The sequence below is a fragment of the Bos indicus genome, chromosome 1 (assembly GCF_029378745.1).
Source record: "Bos indicus isolate NIAB-ARS_2022 breed Sahiwal x Tharparkar chromosome 1, NIAB-ARS_B.indTharparkar_mat_pri_1.0, whole genome shotgun sequence".
NCBI lineage: Eukaryota > Metazoa > Chordata > Mammalia > Artiodactyla > Bovidae > Bos > Bos indicus.
Genome location: NC_091760.1, coordinates 118143922 through 118162787, shown reverse-complemented (window position 1 = coordinate 118162787; position 18866 = coordinate 118143922).

The following is an 18866-nucleotide window of genomic DNA, read 5'->3' as shown; positions in this document are numbered from 1 at the left end:
GAGCAGATTGTTATTCTGCAGGCATGGATTAGAGCCTGGGCAAAAGGCGCCACGCTCGCTGGTACCCAGGGCTGGGCCCTGTCCTGGGCCCTGTCCAGCTGCTTCTGGAGAGGGGAGGGGGCTGCTGTCCTACAGAAGTTCAGTGGGCCATGTTCCAAGAATTATCTCTAGAGAGCCCATTGGAAGGGGGAAACATTTGTTTTCTGAATTCAAAACACCCTCCAATTCCATTAGTCTGTTGTTTTCCCTCACCTTCCCTACCTCCCCTGCGGCAAAATAGCATCAACCCTACTTTAGTATAGTTATAGGCTCACTACTCCATTTATCATCACTTGAAACTTTATATTTTGCATGAAGCTTTATTAGATAAAGATTTCAGTTGGAAGCAGTTGTTCCCATTGTCTGTTGGATTGTCAGTGAGACAACACTCCCTGAAAGGTTAGCCCCTATAGATTTTAGCCCGGCTGCTGGAAGAATAAACATACTCTGTTTTTATGGTCCTTTTCCAGACTAGAGGATTCTGAGGCATCAGTCCATGAAATGACTCCCTCTTTCCTCCAGGTATTGAAATCCCTAGAGGAAGTTTGAAAGCTCTCTGTCGCTTTCTCATTGGCCTGAATGCCTAACAACTAGATTTGTGGAAAACTTTGAAGTCAGCTATGAAGGTCTACTGCAAAGTTAAATGATCACTGTTTTTAAAAATCTTCCTGATTTCTCTGCCAGCAGAGATGTGCTAGAATCAGCATCACACTTTTGGTGATGAGGTGCTGAAAGGCTTTGCAGCAATCAAAAAATGAAGGAAAACATCTGGGCAAAGTGAATGGCAGGACATGGTGACCAAGGAGATTGGCAGAAACCATTTTGGGGAAAAAAAATTGTAAAGGATTCCACATACACATATCACATCCTCTACTTCACCTGCCCCCCACCCTCTACCCTCATCCCCCCAAAATGGAATTCATCTCATTCATTGAAGGAACGGAAACATCAAGTGCAGAAGGATTGTTCAGGATGGAGTCTGCAGAATTTTCCACTTCTCTTCTCCCACTCACCCCCTTCTATCCTGAGCCTGGAATATCAAAGACACCAAAGGTCTTAACTCTCTTTTCCCACTGACTCAGCCTCACCATCGTGGGTGGGGACAGCAGGGAAGTGTGCATGAATTTTTCTAAGCCCTTTTGCTGGTTCAAGCAAAAGGCAAAGGAAGTGAAGGAATCTGTCTGATGCACAAAGCACAGACTATGATTCTCCTCTAAGACATGTGCTCGCAAGTAGGCTATCATTATTTGAGGCAACTGCGAGTGTAATTAAAAACCCTTCAGCACTCCAGTCATGTTTCCTGTCAGAAGGGCAAGATGACACACTGAGAACTGATCGAACTTAACTCTTTAGGCAATGCAAGCAGTGGGTCATGGAATGTGCACACACCCTCATACACATGCGTGTGTCAGCCAAGATGAACGCGCTTCACCCATTCTTGAAAACTATTACATTTTATTCAAATAATTTTTACAAGGAACAGAATTAGAGGGATGCAGAAACCTTTCATTCATTCATGCACTCACAATAAATATTTTTGATATATATAAAAGAGGGTGCATATTATTGAATAAATGAAACAAAGGTTTCTAGAACTCTTCGACTTTAGTCCTGAACTCATATACTTCAGTGGTACATTATTTTAGAATGATATTGAAAATCAGTCTCAGTTAAAGAGAATATAATGACAAGGTGGTAGGAAATGTAATCTCTAGGTAGGAGATTTTATTATTGTTCCCCTACTCAGCACAAGAAAAATTAACATGAATTAATAAAATAATAAAAATTAATATGAAGACTGGCGGGGGAGGGAAACTGTTCACTTCATGAAGCTTTTGCCTGGGAAGTCTGATGCCTGTTTTGGATAGTCTTCCTTCCAAAATAAGTTTGATAAAGGTACACGCTTCTGAGGAAAGCCACTTTCCTGAGCTTATAAAAGAAGAACATATCAGATGGAAGAGAATAGAAGAATGTGAGTAGGGGCACCAAGAGTCCAAAGCCCCTCTCCTCTTCTGCCAGTCTGGAATTCAACTCAAGACCAGCATGCCCATGCCCAAAGTGTCTTCTCTTCAACATATCAAAGTAAGATCTAGGAAATCTAGTTTTAAAAACAAATGAACTAATCACAGGTGAGATTTATTTATCCACCTCCAAAGTAAGGGGTAACAACAGTTCATTCCTTCAGAGTATGAAAAAGTGTATACAATTTTAAAAGGCCTCTTAGTTACCTCTTTTGTACTTCATCTAATTATTAGTGCCAAAACTTGTTAAATCTGGTAGCAAAGACTACTGCTGCTGTGTAATGTTCACTGAGCATTCAGTATTTTGCTAGCTGGAAATAGGATTTTTTAATTGAAATACAGATGATTTATAATGTTGTGTTAGTTTCTGATGTACAGCAAAGTGATTCAGATACACAGGTAATATATCCTTTTTTGCCATTATAGTTTATGAAAATATATTGAATATAGTTCCCTGTGCTATATTGTAGGTCCTTGTTATTTATTTTATATATAGTGGTGTGTATCTGCCAATTCCAAACTCCTAATTTATCCCTCTTTCACCCCCTTTCTCCTTTGGTAACAATACATTTGTTTTCTATGTGTGTGAGTCTGTTTGTATCTTGTAAATAAGTTCATTTGCGTCACATTTTTAGATTCCACATCTAAGTGACAGCATGTGGCATTTGTCTCTCCTTCTGACTCACTTCACTTAGTATGGTGATCTCTAGATCCATCCATGTTGCTGCAAATGGCATTAGGAAACAGCATTTTCAAAGCATGGCATCTACCTTGAGGAAGTTCACCTAATCAGGAAGAAAAAACTTTTGTTTGCTGTCTAGATGTGTGATTAATCACAATGACTCACTCTTCTATTTTGAGCTCTGCCAGTTTACCCTAGGCAGCCCTGGGAAAATCACTTAAATCTCTCCATGCATCAGTCTTCTCATCTGTAAAATAGAACTAAGAATACCAGTCTTCTACAGCCATTCAATGAGAAGTAATTAATATATGAGATCTTCAGATGAAAGACTCTCTGGATGTGCAGAGGGCTATACACAAACAATAAAACTGCACCTATACACAGCTGGGCTTGGTTCAAGTGAGAAGAGACAAATTCCTGTAAGTTCTACATTCCGTCAAGACCAGGATATATATCTACCTCTTGATGGTATAGGGCTTAGACTCTGTCCAGCAGAAATATAATGTGACCCACATATGTAATTTTAGATTTTCTAGTTGCCAAATTAAAAACATAAAATGGAATAATTATAATAAAAATAATTGTAATAATTTATTTGATTTCCCTTAATATATCCAAAATATCATTTCAACCTGTAATCCAGGTGAGCAAGTGCTAATGAGCTCTTTGACATACTTCTCCTTTTTTTTTAACTAAGTCACTGAAATCTGGTGTGTGTTTTGCATCTCTCGATTCAGATTAGCATAGTTTCAAGTGCTCATCAGTCACATGTGGCCAGTGGCTCCCATACTGGAGAGTTCGAGTCTAAGAGCTCCTGAAGCCCCAGGTTGTAAGTAATGTCCACTGATCCATGCAACTTTGGTTTCTCTTAGGTTATAGGTCAACACAAATATACTCCACTCTCTTCCTCTGTACTGTTGGGCTTCAGAGAGGTTGATGCTAGAACTTCTAGTAGCACTCAGGAGATTAGCAAGATGGTAGTGGAAGATGCTACAGAAAAAAGTAAATCCTTCCCACTTCTCCCATCCTCATATAAACGTGTCTTGAGACATTTGGGGGCAAGTTTCTTGTGTTTTCTATCATGATCGCCAAAATCATGGCATCCCACAGAGAGCACACAGAGTCACAGCATCATCTCTTCACCCCTAGTCTCAAAAGAACATTCAGAAATGATTCTCAGGATCATTGGGAATCATTTCGAAAATTGAAATGATTCCCAGTAAAGTTGATGAGAAGTTGAAGTGCAAAAAACAAAATCTGTTTTATTTTTGTTGTTGTTATTTCACATATTTGGAGGGAAATGACTATTGGATCTTTGGTTTCTTTGGTTCATATATATAAGAATAATCAACTAACCAAAGGAAGATACAAACTAATCGACCAAAGAGCGAGAGAGAATTGCATCAAATTATTAGGGACCTAAAACCATTACTGATTTTAAACTTGAAATATGTTTGTTTTAGATAAGTTCTAACTCAAAGGATTTTTCAGTCAATTTGAAACAACCAATCCACAATATAATACTACATAATGGCTTGAATAGTACAAAATGCTCAAGAAAAAAATATGTCTAATGTGGACATGTTAACCATTTCACTCTTTTCACTGATCTTTGGAAAACACTATCTTTTCTTTCTTATCTCCAAATATCATACTGAAACCTTTAGTTTCACCTAAACTCCAGTCTCGAATTTGCCCCAGGATTCTCCTTAGTACCCTGAGCACTAGCTCATTCTCTGTGACCCTCTTCATGCAAATTGCTGCCTGATCTTGAGTCTTTCCAAGCTGACCTCAAGTCATTAGATGTTTACTGAACATCTACCAGGGGTAAAACCTTGTGCAGGGCACTGCAGGGACCATAAATATGGCAGAGGACTTACTCAAGCTGCATATCTAAAAGAAGTAGTAGAAAACATACATTATTTCACCCATAGGAGAAATACAAAGAATTCTTTACACAAGAGTATTGTAATCAGCTCAGGCCGCATAACAAAATAGACTGAGTGGCTTAAACATTAAAAGTTTACTTTCTCACAATTCTGGAAGCTCTAAGTCCCAGATCAAGGTCTAGCAGGGTTGGTTTCTGGTGAGAGCTCTCTTCTTGTCTTGTAGACAGCTGTCTTGGCTCCCATGGCCTTTCCTGAGTACATGTGGAGACAGACAGCAAGCTACCGGGTATCTTTTCTTATAAGCGCACCAATTCCTCAGACCAGCACCCCACCTTCATGACCTCATCTAATCCTAATTACCTCTCAAAGGCCCCATCTGTAATACCATCACACTAAGGGGTTAGGACTTCTAGATATGAATGTTGAGGAGACATAAACATTCACTCCATAACAAGGGGTCTCAGAATAAAGAGACACTACCCGGTGGGTTGATCAGAAAAAGATTTTATAACGGAAGTTGCACCTGACATAGCTATCAAGGTGCCCTCCCTTCTGGGCACTAAAAAGTCATGCATCAGGGGTCAAGGGAATGAAATATCTTTTGTACATCAGTGCAGCTATTTCTGATTCATGGGTCTGTTACCCTGGATTCAGTTCATGTGGCCTTTACCCCTCCCTCTTGAGCTCCAGCCCTGGGTGTCCTTCTATTGTCTAGACATTTCTACCTTCTTGATCCATAAGTATCTAAAACTCAGCATCACCAAACCAGTATTCATTATCTTCTACAAAGGTCCGTCTAGTCAAGGCTATGGTTTTTCCTGTGGTCATGTATGGATGTGAGAGTTGGACTGTGAAGAAGGCTGAGCACTGAAGAATTGATGCTTTTGAACTGTGGTGTTGGAGAAGACTCTTGAGAGTCCCTTGGACTGCAAGGAGATCCAACCAGTCCATTCTGAAGGAGAGCAGCCCTGGGATTTCTTTGGAAGGAATGATGCTAAAGCTGAAACTCCAGTACTTTGGCCACCTCATGCAAAGAGTTGACTCATTGGAAAGGACTCTGATGCTGGGAGGGACTGGGGGCAGGAGGAGAAGGGGACGACAGAGGATGAGATGGCTGGATGGCATCACCGACTCGATGGACATGAATTTGACTGAACTCTGGGAGTTGGTGATGGACAGGGAGGCCTGGTGTGCTGCAATTCATGGAGTCGCAAAGAGTCGGACACAACTGAGCGACTGAACTGAACTGAACTGAACTGCACCACCCAACTTGTCCCTGCTCCTACCTTCCCCTACATTTTGGTTCCAACACCCTCCATTACATCATTCAGCTGTCAACCTCCCCCTTTCTTAACTAAAGTGTCATATCCACTGTCCCCCTTCTTATCTCTATCCCCTCCTCACAAATTCCACTGCCTATACTTTGGTTCAGACCATCATCATCTTTCTTATAAACTACTGAAGGACTGTCATTGTAATATTTTAATAATAATAGCTGCCATGAAGCAGGAGCTGTGCTTGCCCTTCTTTGCCAGGCATCACCACATGGTGAGCGGGCAGCCAAGGCAGGTGGCTTTGTATGTGCTGTTCATGGCTGTGATTGTAAAGTCTGGAGCTCTATCCAATACACAATAAAAACTCAATAAATATTTATTGAGGCCAAAAAAATAATAGCTGCCATGTATTGAGAGCTTTCTAGATGGCAGCTTCTGCCCTGAATACTTTATAGGTGTTGTTTCCTTTAAACTTCACAGCTATCACGATTTGCATTTTACAGATGAGGAAACCAGGTCAACAGAGAGGCCAAAAGAGCTTGCCCAAACACACAGCTGCTAAGATAGAAAGCAGGTGTTGGATCTCAGCAGTCTGAATCCAGAATTCTCTCTCTTATCATGACCCTAATGTATTAACATTCTACCTTCTCAGCAGTGAACCCCCTCCTTCCAGACTCTGCATGTGTGCTAATTTGCTTCAGTAATGTCCAACTCTTTGCAATCCTATGCACCGTAGCCTGCCAGGCTCCTCTGTCCATGGGATTCTGCAGGCAAGAATACTGGAATATGTTGCCACGCCCTTCTCCAGAGGATTTTCCCAACCCAGGGATCAAACTTGTGTCTCTTATGTCTCCAGCATTAGCAGGTGGGTTCTTTACCAATTCCCACCTGGGAAGCCCCCATCATCTGTTCTTCCTCTGTTGCCATAATGATCTGTCTAAAATACAAATCTAATGTTCTCATTCCTGGCTTCAAACCATTCAACAGCTTCTGTTTCCTATATGATAAAACTCCATGGAAACCCGAGGCCACAAAGCCCTCCAGACAGCGGCTCTTTCTTCCTCTCCAGCTCTGTCCACTCTTGCTTCCTCACCTCACTTCTAAATACTTACCATTCTCAGAAGATGTCTTTCCACTGCTTGCCTCCAAAAGGTCCCATGTACTGCTCCCTCTTCACAGGATATCTTTTTTCATCAATTCTCCAAGTTCCTTCCCCTTCAAGCTCCTATGCATTCTGAATAGAGCTTCCCCCTCAAGGAAGCGAGGCAGTTAGAAATCATTTGCCAAAAGGGAATTCCTGAATGATTACTCTGTCAAGTGACCAATTGACCAAATTTAACAAAAAATTTAAACTATTTAGAACGTTTACAACAATTTTATCTTGAATGGAATGGATTCTACACTTTTGAAGATTTCTGTGGAGTTATAGTTAGCCAGGTTAATCAACTGATCCAAGGACCCTGGCCTGCAGATTTTTTTTTTCTTGTGTTGACTGATGCATGTTATTATGTTTGAGATCCCAGGAGACTGAGTGATTAGGGTCTGGCTATGTGTCTTTATCTCTTGTCCCTGTATCTAGTGGAGTGTGGAATATGCTAACACTTTAATAAATGCCATATTAAGCTGAATCTTATGTCATCAATAAGTGAGCACTTATAGGTACTACTATCATTAATCCATCAGAAAAGGTAATTGCTAAACAAAACAAATATACATCCTAGAAACTTTGAAGTCCTAGAATATGTATATTCAGGACTTTTCTTAACACGTTTGGGACCCACCTTGAGTACAAATGGAAGGCCACATACCTACCATATGCAGAATATTTTGATGTTATAAAAGCAAACACAAATATTAAATTAAATGTATTCTCTTTATCTAGAAAAAGGTAGCTTAAAAATTGTTTGGAACTCAGGATTGAATTCAGATTTGATTCAGATCCTTCCCATACCATTGATTGCCAATGGTAGTGTGGGGATATCCAACCCCAAATTCTGGCCCTTGGTACCTAGCCCCTGACCTGTGATCCATACCTCTTTCTGCTCTCTGCTCAGTTTCACATTGTGAAGTCTCACACACACACACACAAACACACACACACACTCACATGGACATCCAGCCACCTAAAACAACTGGCCCTGTGTCTACCTTATGATACCACAGTGGTGCAGCCCACTCCCCTCAGGAGATGAGGCCCTGGAGTGAGCTGACATCACTGGGGCAAGGAATTCCCAGTCCCATGGAGCTAGAATCCCCTTAGCTCACCATTATTAAATATTATGTTGGAAATGGAAACGTATCTATGGTATATTAAATTTCAAAAGTGGGGTTTGAAGCTTTTAAGACATCTGCTTGATAATCTATTTTTATAAAAATTATATATGTATATAAAGGCATAGTACATAAAAAAAATCTAAAGAAGTATACATCAAATTTATTATGGTTATTATTATCTCCAGATGCTGGGATCAAGTATGATATTATTTTATTATTGCTTACTTGGATTTTATGTTTTCACTATGAATATGCATGACATATGTCATTTTTTTAAATAATAAAAGTTAAAATCAAAAATATTAAAAAATAATTTACTTAACTTTGGGATCATTCCTACACTATTTAAGTGAAACATGGTATTTTTCAAAACCTCAGAAATTTAGTACTTCCTATCCAGTAATAGTAGAGGATTTATAAAACATACTGGAGAACCCACTGGCTGGTGAGCAAAATGCATGAGGCTATTGAGGGTCTCCTATTTATAGACATGTGCTCATGAGGCTATGAATGTATACATTTATACTAAGTCATAGAAAAATACTCGGAGTGTACAGTGCATACGTGTCCATCCTGGTACCCAGAATTCTTCGAACACAGAAGTACTCTGTTCTCCATAGAGCCTGTCACTAACTCACTGTCTGAATGTGGGAAAACTGCTGTGGGCCCCAAACAGTGGAGTCAAGCTATAAAACTAGTTGTTAGCAAGATGCTTGCAGAGTCTCATGGAATGATCATCCACCTGATTAATATTACTGCACTAACATGGAAGGGAAGGATATTATTTGTTAATAATCCAAATAATTTTAAGGAATGTTGTGTGTGTATGTGTGTGTTTGTGCTGGCACCCATGCACACACGCATGCACCATATCCCATATACATATGCAAACTGTAAATGGAGCATGGATGCTTATATGTCTGGCATTTCAATAACCTTAGATATTGTTGGGTATTTTTTTCCATTGAAAGTAACCTTTTGCCTAGAGATGGAATCAGAATAATCATATACATTTTCAACAGTTTCAGTGAATACAAGTTGACCCAAATATTCCCTCAAAGTGTTCAAGCTATAAATTAATTCTAAACTAAGCTTCTCTGAACTTATTTTTAAGAGTTAGTTTTAATTAGCATTTCCTGCCATTTGTAATGAAAAAGAGTGTCATATATAAACAAGAATGTGACAACATTTCTATTTTCAGGGTATTCTATCTAGACCAAAAATATTCACTTCAGGATAAACACCTGACGGGGAAAAAGTCCATTTCCAAAAGAACTGTTCTATTCCTTTCATATTCTAAAAAATTGATCTGTACAAAAATAAGAAAGTACTATACGTTCAGAAGTTTTATGATTGTATTTCTCACAGTACTAAAGTGGCAATGTAATTGCCTTCTTGAGCTATACTGATAGAAAGGAGAAAAAAAAATTATATTGTGAAAGAAAATGAAAAACATTGAACATATTGCCATAACAGGCCACATTCACAGTCAAAATCTTGTATCTATTCATTGTATTTACTTGTCTAGGCAGCTCTCTGCTGATTGGAAGGATGCATCCCTTTGGGCTTTATGGAATGTGTGTGTGTGTGCGTGTGTACAATATTAAGCTTGGTACTTGGGTTTACAAGATAGCCTCAGAAGCCTATACCTAACCTAGAGCAGAATAGGCTAGTCTTGGAAATGCACCATGATTTATAATATTATTACCACAAGGAAATGAATTCTAAAACATAGCTCAGGAAATCATTTAACCATCCTCCTTCTCCACTTGCTTGCACTTTTAGACACAAGAAGAAAGAAGCACAGTGGCTGAGAATTGCTTCTGGCACCTCAGGGTTAGAGGTAGTCTGTGTCTCTGTTTGCTATTTGTTTATTAACTGTGTTTTGTTCTAATTATAAAAGAAATGTAGTCCATTATAAAAATTAACAAGGCGGAATATAGAACTTAAGAAACAAACACCCTATTTCTCAGCTATACCCACACTACCAGTTTGGTATAGTCTGGTGCTTCTCATATAGTTGTTTATGACTTGTGGTATCATACATAGTATTCTGCCAACAGGCCTGTGAAAAGATATTCAACATCATTAGCCGTTAAAAACTGAAAATCAAAATTACAGTGAAATACCACTTCATACTTATGAGTATAGCTATTACCAAAAAGACATAATAACAAGTAACATACTAGTATGGATGCAGAGAAGTTGGAACCCTTATACGCTGTTAGATGGAAGGCACATCCACTGTGGAAGATAGTCCGACAGTTTCTCCAAGTGTTGAAGTAGAGTTCTCATATGACATAGACATCTGTCTTACTGATGATCCCATTTATATGAAACGTCCAGAATTAGGGAAATTCAGATGGAAAGAAAGTAGAGATTAGCTGGGACAAGGAGGAATGAGGAGTGGAAGCTAATACGTACTGAATTTCCTTTGGGAGTGATGAAAAGGATCTAAAATCAGATATTAGAAGTTTATGACTCTGTGAATATACTAAAAACTACTGAACTATGTAGTTTAAAGAGCACACAATTTTTAATGAATTTTATGCTGTGTGAATTATATATCAATAATGTATTATTAAACCATATGTATTAGCTGTGTGACCTTATTTAATCTCTGAGTCTTAATTTCTTATCCCTGTAGGGTTATATGATGGTTTATATATATATAATTTACATATAAATTTAATAAATATTTATTTGTAATCATTCTTATATATGTAATCTGACGTTTATGCATATATATGGGTTTCTCCGATGGCTCAGTGGATAAAGAATCTGCCTGCAATGCAGGACACAGGAGACGCAGGTTTGATCCCTGGATTGGGAAGATTACCCAGAGTAGGAAATGGCAACCCACTCAAGTATTCTTGCCTGGGAAATCCCATGAACAGAGGAGCCTGGTGGGCTACAGTCTATGGGGTCGCAAAGAGTCAGATATAAGCAACTAAGAACTCACTTACTCAAACATATATAATCACTATTTTAAGTTATATATATATATATACACACACACACACACACACACATATATATATATACACATATATATAAATGTATATATATATATGTTTTATATATGCTTATACATAGAAAAGCAGAGACATTACTTTGTCAACAAAGGTCCATCTAGTCAAGGCTATGGTTTTTCCAGTGGTCATGTATGGATGTGAGAGTTGGACTATAAAGAAAGCTGAGCATAGAAGAATTGATGCTTTTGAACTGTGGTATTGAAGAAGACTCTTGAGAGTCCCTTGGACTGCAAGGAGATCCAACCAGTCCATCCTAAAGGAGATCAGTCCTGGGTGTTCTTTGGAAGGAATGATGCCAAAGCTGAAACTCCAATACTTTGGCTACCTGATGCAAAGAGCTGACTCATTGGAAAAGACCCTGATGCTGGGAAAGATTGAGGGCAGGAGGAGAAGGGGACAGAGGATGAGATGGTTGGATGGCATCACCAATTCAATGGACATGGATTTGGGTGAACTCCAGGAGTTGGTGATGGACAGGGAGGCCTGGCGTGCTGTGGTTCATGGGGTCGCAAAGAGTCAGACATGACTGAGCGACTGGCCTGAACTATATATATACAGACATATAAATGTATATACATAGCTATACATCACTTAACACCTTGCTGGGCACAGAGCAGCCCCTTTGATAAAGATAGTTATTACATTAAATTCTTTATGTTACAGCAAATCTCCTTTGTAACATCGATTTTATGTATTTTCTCAATGTAAAATAGTTATCAAGTCTCCATATAATTTCTTCATCTTGTATTTGAAAATCCTAATTATTAAGCTACTCCTCAGTTCACCTCTCTTGTCAATGAGTAAATGGACATTTGTAACACTTACCTGACTGGTGATTTTACATTTATCTGCTTGATTTCATTAAAGTGTGTCTTGTACTAAACCATTCCAAGAAGGCAGGGCCCATGCCTGTTTTTGTTCAATCCTGAATCATCAGTGCTAGCCCAGGGCCAGACACATGTTAGAGCTTAAGAAATAGTTGTTGAATGAATGAATGGCTGGCTGGATGGATAGATATTATATCTGCTCAGTGAGTGGCCTTCCTGGAAATGGGTGGTTCTCAGCAAGAGTTGGGGTGTGGAGAGAAGGCAGGTTGTCATACAGGATACAGATTGTCATATCTGAATCACCTGGGGTGATTTTTTTGAAGTTACTGTCAGCTTCTCCCCAAGACATGCCATATCAGAGCTTACTGTGTGCTACTTCAGGGGCAGGAAGGCCCACTCCACCCAAGATATACCTCATACAGCCAGTCACTGGTGACAGAAATTTCTTTCATAGGATACAAAACCTTTCATTCATAATCAGAGATAAAGGTTAAGGTACAAACACCTTTGGCCTCTGTGCTATGATAGAAACACCACTGATTAGACATAAACACATCTGGTCTTAGGTTTGACTTGACTTTGGATATGAATATATGACAAGAAGGGCTTCTCAGGTGACTCAGTGATAAAGAATTCACCTGCCAATGCAGGAGACACAGGCTCAATCCCTGGGTTGGAAAGATCCCCTGAAGAAGGAAGTGGCAACCCACTCCAGAGAGAGGAGCTCCATGGAGAGAGGAGCCTGGTGGACTTCAGTACACAGGGTCACAGAAGAGTCGGACACAAACAACAATATAATGCACAAGTTTAAGACCTGCTTTGGCATCACCCAGTGATGCTTCTACACATAAGCTGCAAGAATAGTTTCTTGTCTACTTTATTCTTATTTTCCAACATGTGTTCATTTCTTTTAACGGAGCCCTAGTTGCTAGTTCATATTCACCTTTGATGCAGCCTTATTCCTAAGATCCTCTGCTGTACTCAAAGTCTGTTTTTACCTTTTTTAACTGTAAAATATAGCACCTATTTTGCATGGAACACAAATGTTTGGTTAAATGGATTATTATAAAGTCAACATCTGTATAACTAACATAAGTTTACATTATACATTACTTACATATATACATTATGCATATGTAAAGGGTTATATTAGTTTCATTAAATGTGAGTTAAACCGCAATAAGAATGATTTTTAAAGGAAAAGTAAAAAGAAATAATATACTATAAACACCTCAGAAAATCCCCACCCATGGTTCTTTTCTAATCACAACTCTTACATTCTTCACTAAAGAAAATTCTGACTCCTAAGGTATTTACTTTTTTTGCTTTTCTTAATGGATTTACCACTTAAATATGCATCTCTTAAAAATAGTTTAATTTTATCTACTTTTCAACTCTCCATAAATAGACTCATATAATCTGTGCTCCTTTTCATTATAGGGGACTGGAACGCAAAAGTAGAAAGTCAAGAATCACCTGGAGTAACAGGCAAATTTGGCCTTGGAGTACAGAATGAAGCAGGGCAACGGCTAATAGAGTCTTGCCAAGAGAACGCACTGGTCACAGCAAACACCCTCTTCCAACAACACAAGAGAAGACTCTACACATGGACATCACCAGATGGGCAACACCAAAACCAGATTGATTATATTCTTTGCAGCCAAAGGTGGAGAAGCTCTATACAGTCAGCAAAAACAAGACTGGGAGCTGACTGTGGCTCAGATCATGAACTCTTTATTTAACTCTTCTTAAATTGAAGAAAGTAGGGAAAACCACTAGACCATTCAGGTATGACCTAAATCAAATCCCTTATGATTATACAGTGGAAGTGAGAAACAGATTTAAGGGACTAGATCTGATAGATAGGGTGCCTGATGAACTATGGAGTGAGGTTCGTGACATTGTACAGGAGACAGGGATCAAGACTATCCCCATGGAAAAGAAATGCAAAAAAGCAAAATGGCTGTCTGGGGAGGCCTTACAAATAGCTGTGAAAAGAAGAGAAGCAAAAAGCAAAGGAGAAAAGGAAAGATATAAGCATCTGAATGCAGAGTTCCAAAGAATAGCAAGAAGAGATAAGAAAGCCTTCTTCAGCGATCAATGCAAAGAAATAGAGGAAAACAACAGAATGGGAAAGACTAGAGATCTCTTCAAGAAAATTAGAGATACCAAGGGAACATTTCATGCAAAGATGGGCTCAATAAAGGACAGAAATGGTATGGACCTAACAGAAGCAGAAGATATTAAAAAGAGGTGGCAAGAATACACAGAAGAACTGTGCAAAAAAGATCTTCATGACCCAGATAATCACGATGGTGTGATCACTCACCTAGAGCCAGACATCCTGGAATGTGAAGTCAAATGGGCCTTAGAAAGCATCATCACGAACAAAGCTAGTGGAGGTGATGGAATTCCAGTGGAGCTCTTTCAAATCCTGAAAGATGATGCTGTGAAAGTGCTGCACTCAATACGCTAGCAAATTTGGAAAACTCAGCAGTGGCCACAGGACTGGAAAAGGTCAGTTTTCATTCCAATCCCAAAGAAAGGCAATGCCAAAGAATGCTCAAACTACCACACAATTGCACTCATCTCACATGCTAGTAAAGTAATGCTCAAAATTCTCCAAGCCAGGCTTCAGCAATATGTGAACCATGAACTTCCAGATGTTCAAGCTGGTTTTAGCAAAGGCAGAGGAACCAAAGACCAAATTGCCAACATCTGCTGGATCATCGAAAAAGCAAGAGAGTTCCAGAAAAACATCTATTTCTGCTTTATTGACTATGCCAAAGCCTTTGTGTGGGTCACAATAAACTGTGGAAAATTCTGAAAGAGATGGGAATACCAGACCACCTGACCTGCCTCTTGAGAAATTTGTATGCAGGTCAGGAAGCAACAGTTAGAACTGGACATGGAACAACAGACTGGTTCCAAATAGGAAAAGGAGTCTGTCAAGGCTGTATATTGTCACCCTGCTTATTTAACTTATATGCAGAGTACATCATGAGAAACGCTGGGCTGGAAGAAGCACAAGCTGGAATCAAGATTGCTGGGAGAAATCTCAATAACCTCAGATATGCAGATGACACCACCCTTATGGCAGAAAGTGAAGAGGAACTCAAAAGCCTCTTGATGAAAGTGAAAGAGGAGAGTGAAAAAGTTGGCTTAAAGCTCAACATTCAGAAAACGAAGATCATGGCATCTGGTCCCAGCACTTCATGGGAAATAGATGGGGAAACAGTGGAAACAGTATCAGACTTTATTTTTGGGGGGCTCCAAAATCACTGCAGATGGTGAGTGCAGCCATGAAATTAAAAGACGCTTACTCCTTGGAAGGAAAGTTATGACAAACCTAGATAGCATACTGAAAAGCAGAGACATTACTTTGCCAACAAAGTTCTGTGTAGTCAGGGCTATGGTTTCTCCAGTGGTCACGTATGGATGTGAGAGTTGGACTGTGAAGAAAGCTAAGTGCCGAAGAATTGATGCTTTTGAACTGTGGTGTTGGAGAAGACTCTTGAGAGTCCCTTGGACTGCAAGGAGATCCAACCAGTCCATCCTAAAGGAGATCAGTCCTGGGTGTTCTTTGGAAGGAATGATGCCAAAGCTGAAACTCCAATACTTTGGCCACCTCATGCAAAGAGTTGACTCACTGGAAAAGACTCTGATGCTGGGAGGGATTTGGGGCAGGAGGAGAAGGGGATGACAGGGGATGAGATGGCTGGATGGCATCACGGACTCGATGGACGTGAGTCTGATTGAACTCCGGGAGATGGTGATGAACAGGGAGGTCTGGCGTGCTGCGATTCATGGGGTCGCAAAGAGTCGGACACGACTGAGCGACTGAAGTGAACTGAACTGAACTGAATCTGTGCTCCTTTGTGCTGGATCTCTTCCACTAGACATTGTTTTTTGGATTCAGTCACATTTTTGTCTGTAGATATAGTTTTTGATTTTTATTTATATCTAGTATTCTAGTGAATGAATGATGCATAATTTGTTTATATATTCTACTGTGAATGGATACTTGGGTTGTTTCCAGTTCCAGGCTATTATGAGTAATCCTTCTATTAACATTCGTGTACATGTCTTTCAGTATCCATGTGCACCTGTATCTGTTACATATATGTCTAGGAGTAGGATTATGATAACTTATCTGGTGGTATGTATATCTTCACCTTTATTAGATAATATAAAACTACTTTCTGAAATGACTATCAATGTACTTTATGACCAACAGTGTTTAATTCCCAATACCTGGCATTGTCAGACTTTAAAATTTTAGCTGATCTGGAGAGTGGTAGGCTTTCATTCCTATCCCATTTTGAGGGTATACTTTCTTTCCTAGTATTTACTCTTAACATTTTCTAATGATTTTTTCCTATCTACAAGCATGAATTCATCATTTACTTCTGTATAGCAACTTATACCCACAATTAGTGGCTTAAAACAAATACACTATCTCACACACACATTTGTGTAGCTCAGGAAAGCAGAAGGGCCTTAGGATCTGACTTAGGGTCTCTTCTGTGGTTGTAGTCAAGAGGTCTACCAAGGCTGCAGTCATCTAAAGGCTTATCTGGGACCGGAGGATTCACTTCTAGGGTGCTCACTCATACTCCTTCCAAGTTAGTGAGGGCCATTGCAGAGGGCCTTGGTTCCTCTCCACATGGAGCCTCAATAGGGCAGCTTGAGTGCTTCACAACATGGCAGCTCACCTTCCCCAAAGTAAGTGATTCAAGAGAGTGAGAGCAGAGAGAAAATCACAGTGCATTTTACAAATTAGCCTTGGAAATCACCTCTGCCATTTTGTATTCATTGGAATAGAGGTGCTAAGAATACCCTACATACAAGAAGAGGGGAAGCAGGCTCCATTTCTTAAAGGATGAAATATCAAAAAACTTGTGGACATGTTTTAAAACCACCACACAACGCAATCTAAAATCTCTTGACTGTCACCTTTTGGCAAGCACTGGTTCAGTTGGTAAAGGATCTGCCTGTAATGCAGGAGACATGGGTTCAATGCCTGGGTCAGGAAGATCCCCTGGAGAAGGAAATAGCAACCCACTCCAGTATTCTTGCCTGGGAAATCCCATGGACAGAGGAACATGGCAGGCTACAGTCCATGGGGTCACAAGAGTCTGACATGACTTATCAACTAAACCACCGCCAAAGTTATTTGTTATTTTAGGCATCAAAAAAATGTTAAAATAACTGAAAGTATGATTAAGAAAACAAATAAGAGGGAGTTCCCTGGTGGTCTAGTGGTTTAGGATCTGGAACTTTCCCTGCCATGGCCCAGGTACAATCTCTGGTCAGGGAACTGAAATCCTGCAAGCTTTGTGGCATGGCAAAAAAACAACAACAAAAAAGAAATGTGTATAGTCTCAAAGTATCTTCTCATGAAACAACTTAATAATTACAAAGGGAATCATAATAACTTACAGTAGAAAGACTTAGCACTAACACGACCTTGACCAAGTTATCAGCACTAACATCATCAATAATGAGTCTCAATATCATGAGACTTCCAATATGAAGCACTTTCAGTGTTATTCTTGCCAAAAATGCATAACTTAGATTTAATAATGAGAGAACATCAGATAAGGTAAACCCAAGTTGGCAAACATTCTACAAAATAACTGGATAGTATTCTTCAGTAGTACCAAGGTCGTTAAAGACAAAGAAGGGCTGAAAAATTGTCCCAGATGAAAGGAAACTAAGGAAACATAACAACTAAAACCAAGGTGTGATTTTGAACCAGAAAAAAAAAAAAAAAAAAAAAATACACTAACCAGAAAACTGGTGAAATTTGAACAAAGTTGGTAGACTAGTGTAAAGTGTTAGGTCAATGTTAATATCCTAATTTTGATATTTGCACTGTGGCTAAATAAAATGGTAACAGTTGCAAAAGCTGGATGAAGAGTATGTAAGAATTCCCTGTATTCATTTTTCAAACTTTTGGTAAATCTGAAATACTTCAAGATGAAAATAAAAATTTTTAATTATTATGAGAAAATATGTATCTAATTAAAGGATCAGTGAAAAACAATATGAATGACATAGTCGGTCAGAAGCTCACTAATCTTTAACAGGAGTAGCTACTGAAAAAGAACTAGTCATTTTCTTTATGGCCTCCATTTCTCCCTGCTTCTAGTTTTACTATGCCCGTTTGATGAAATCCTCAACAGCCACCTGTCTAAAACATGTATCTGATCATGTCAATTTCCTGCTTAAACTTTGTCAATAGCTTTCCATATCTTAGAATAAATCCATCTTTCCTAGCGAGGACTCCTCACACGAATGCTTGGCCAAAACTGTATGGAACTGAACACACTCCCTATGACATGACACAGGTCTCCCCACTCCAGGTCTTTGCATATGCCATTCCCTTTTCTTTGCTAGAAAAGTCCTGATTTTTCTGGTATATTAATCTCCAAATATCTGTTCGGAAAGCTTTTTGGACTCTTTTTCTCTTCAAATAGAGTTAATTGTTAATCTCCTCTTCCCTATGGCATTTGGTAAGGATCTCCCTTGCAGCATTGTGTTCTAAGTAGATGCTTACATATCTATTGTTATTGGCATTGCTGTGTTGTTTTTCTGAGAACTATGAGCTTCTAGAGGGCAAAAATTTAAGCCATCTTCATTCCCAGCAGAAACAAACAAATGGTAGGCTTATTAGTTATTTACTGCCATATAAAAAATTACTCTAAAAATTAGCATCTTAAAGTGACAGTTTCATACAGTTTCCAAGGGTCAGGAGTCCAAAAGCAGCTTAGATGAGTGGGTTCTGCCTTAGGGTCTCACAGGGCTCAAATCTAGGTGTCA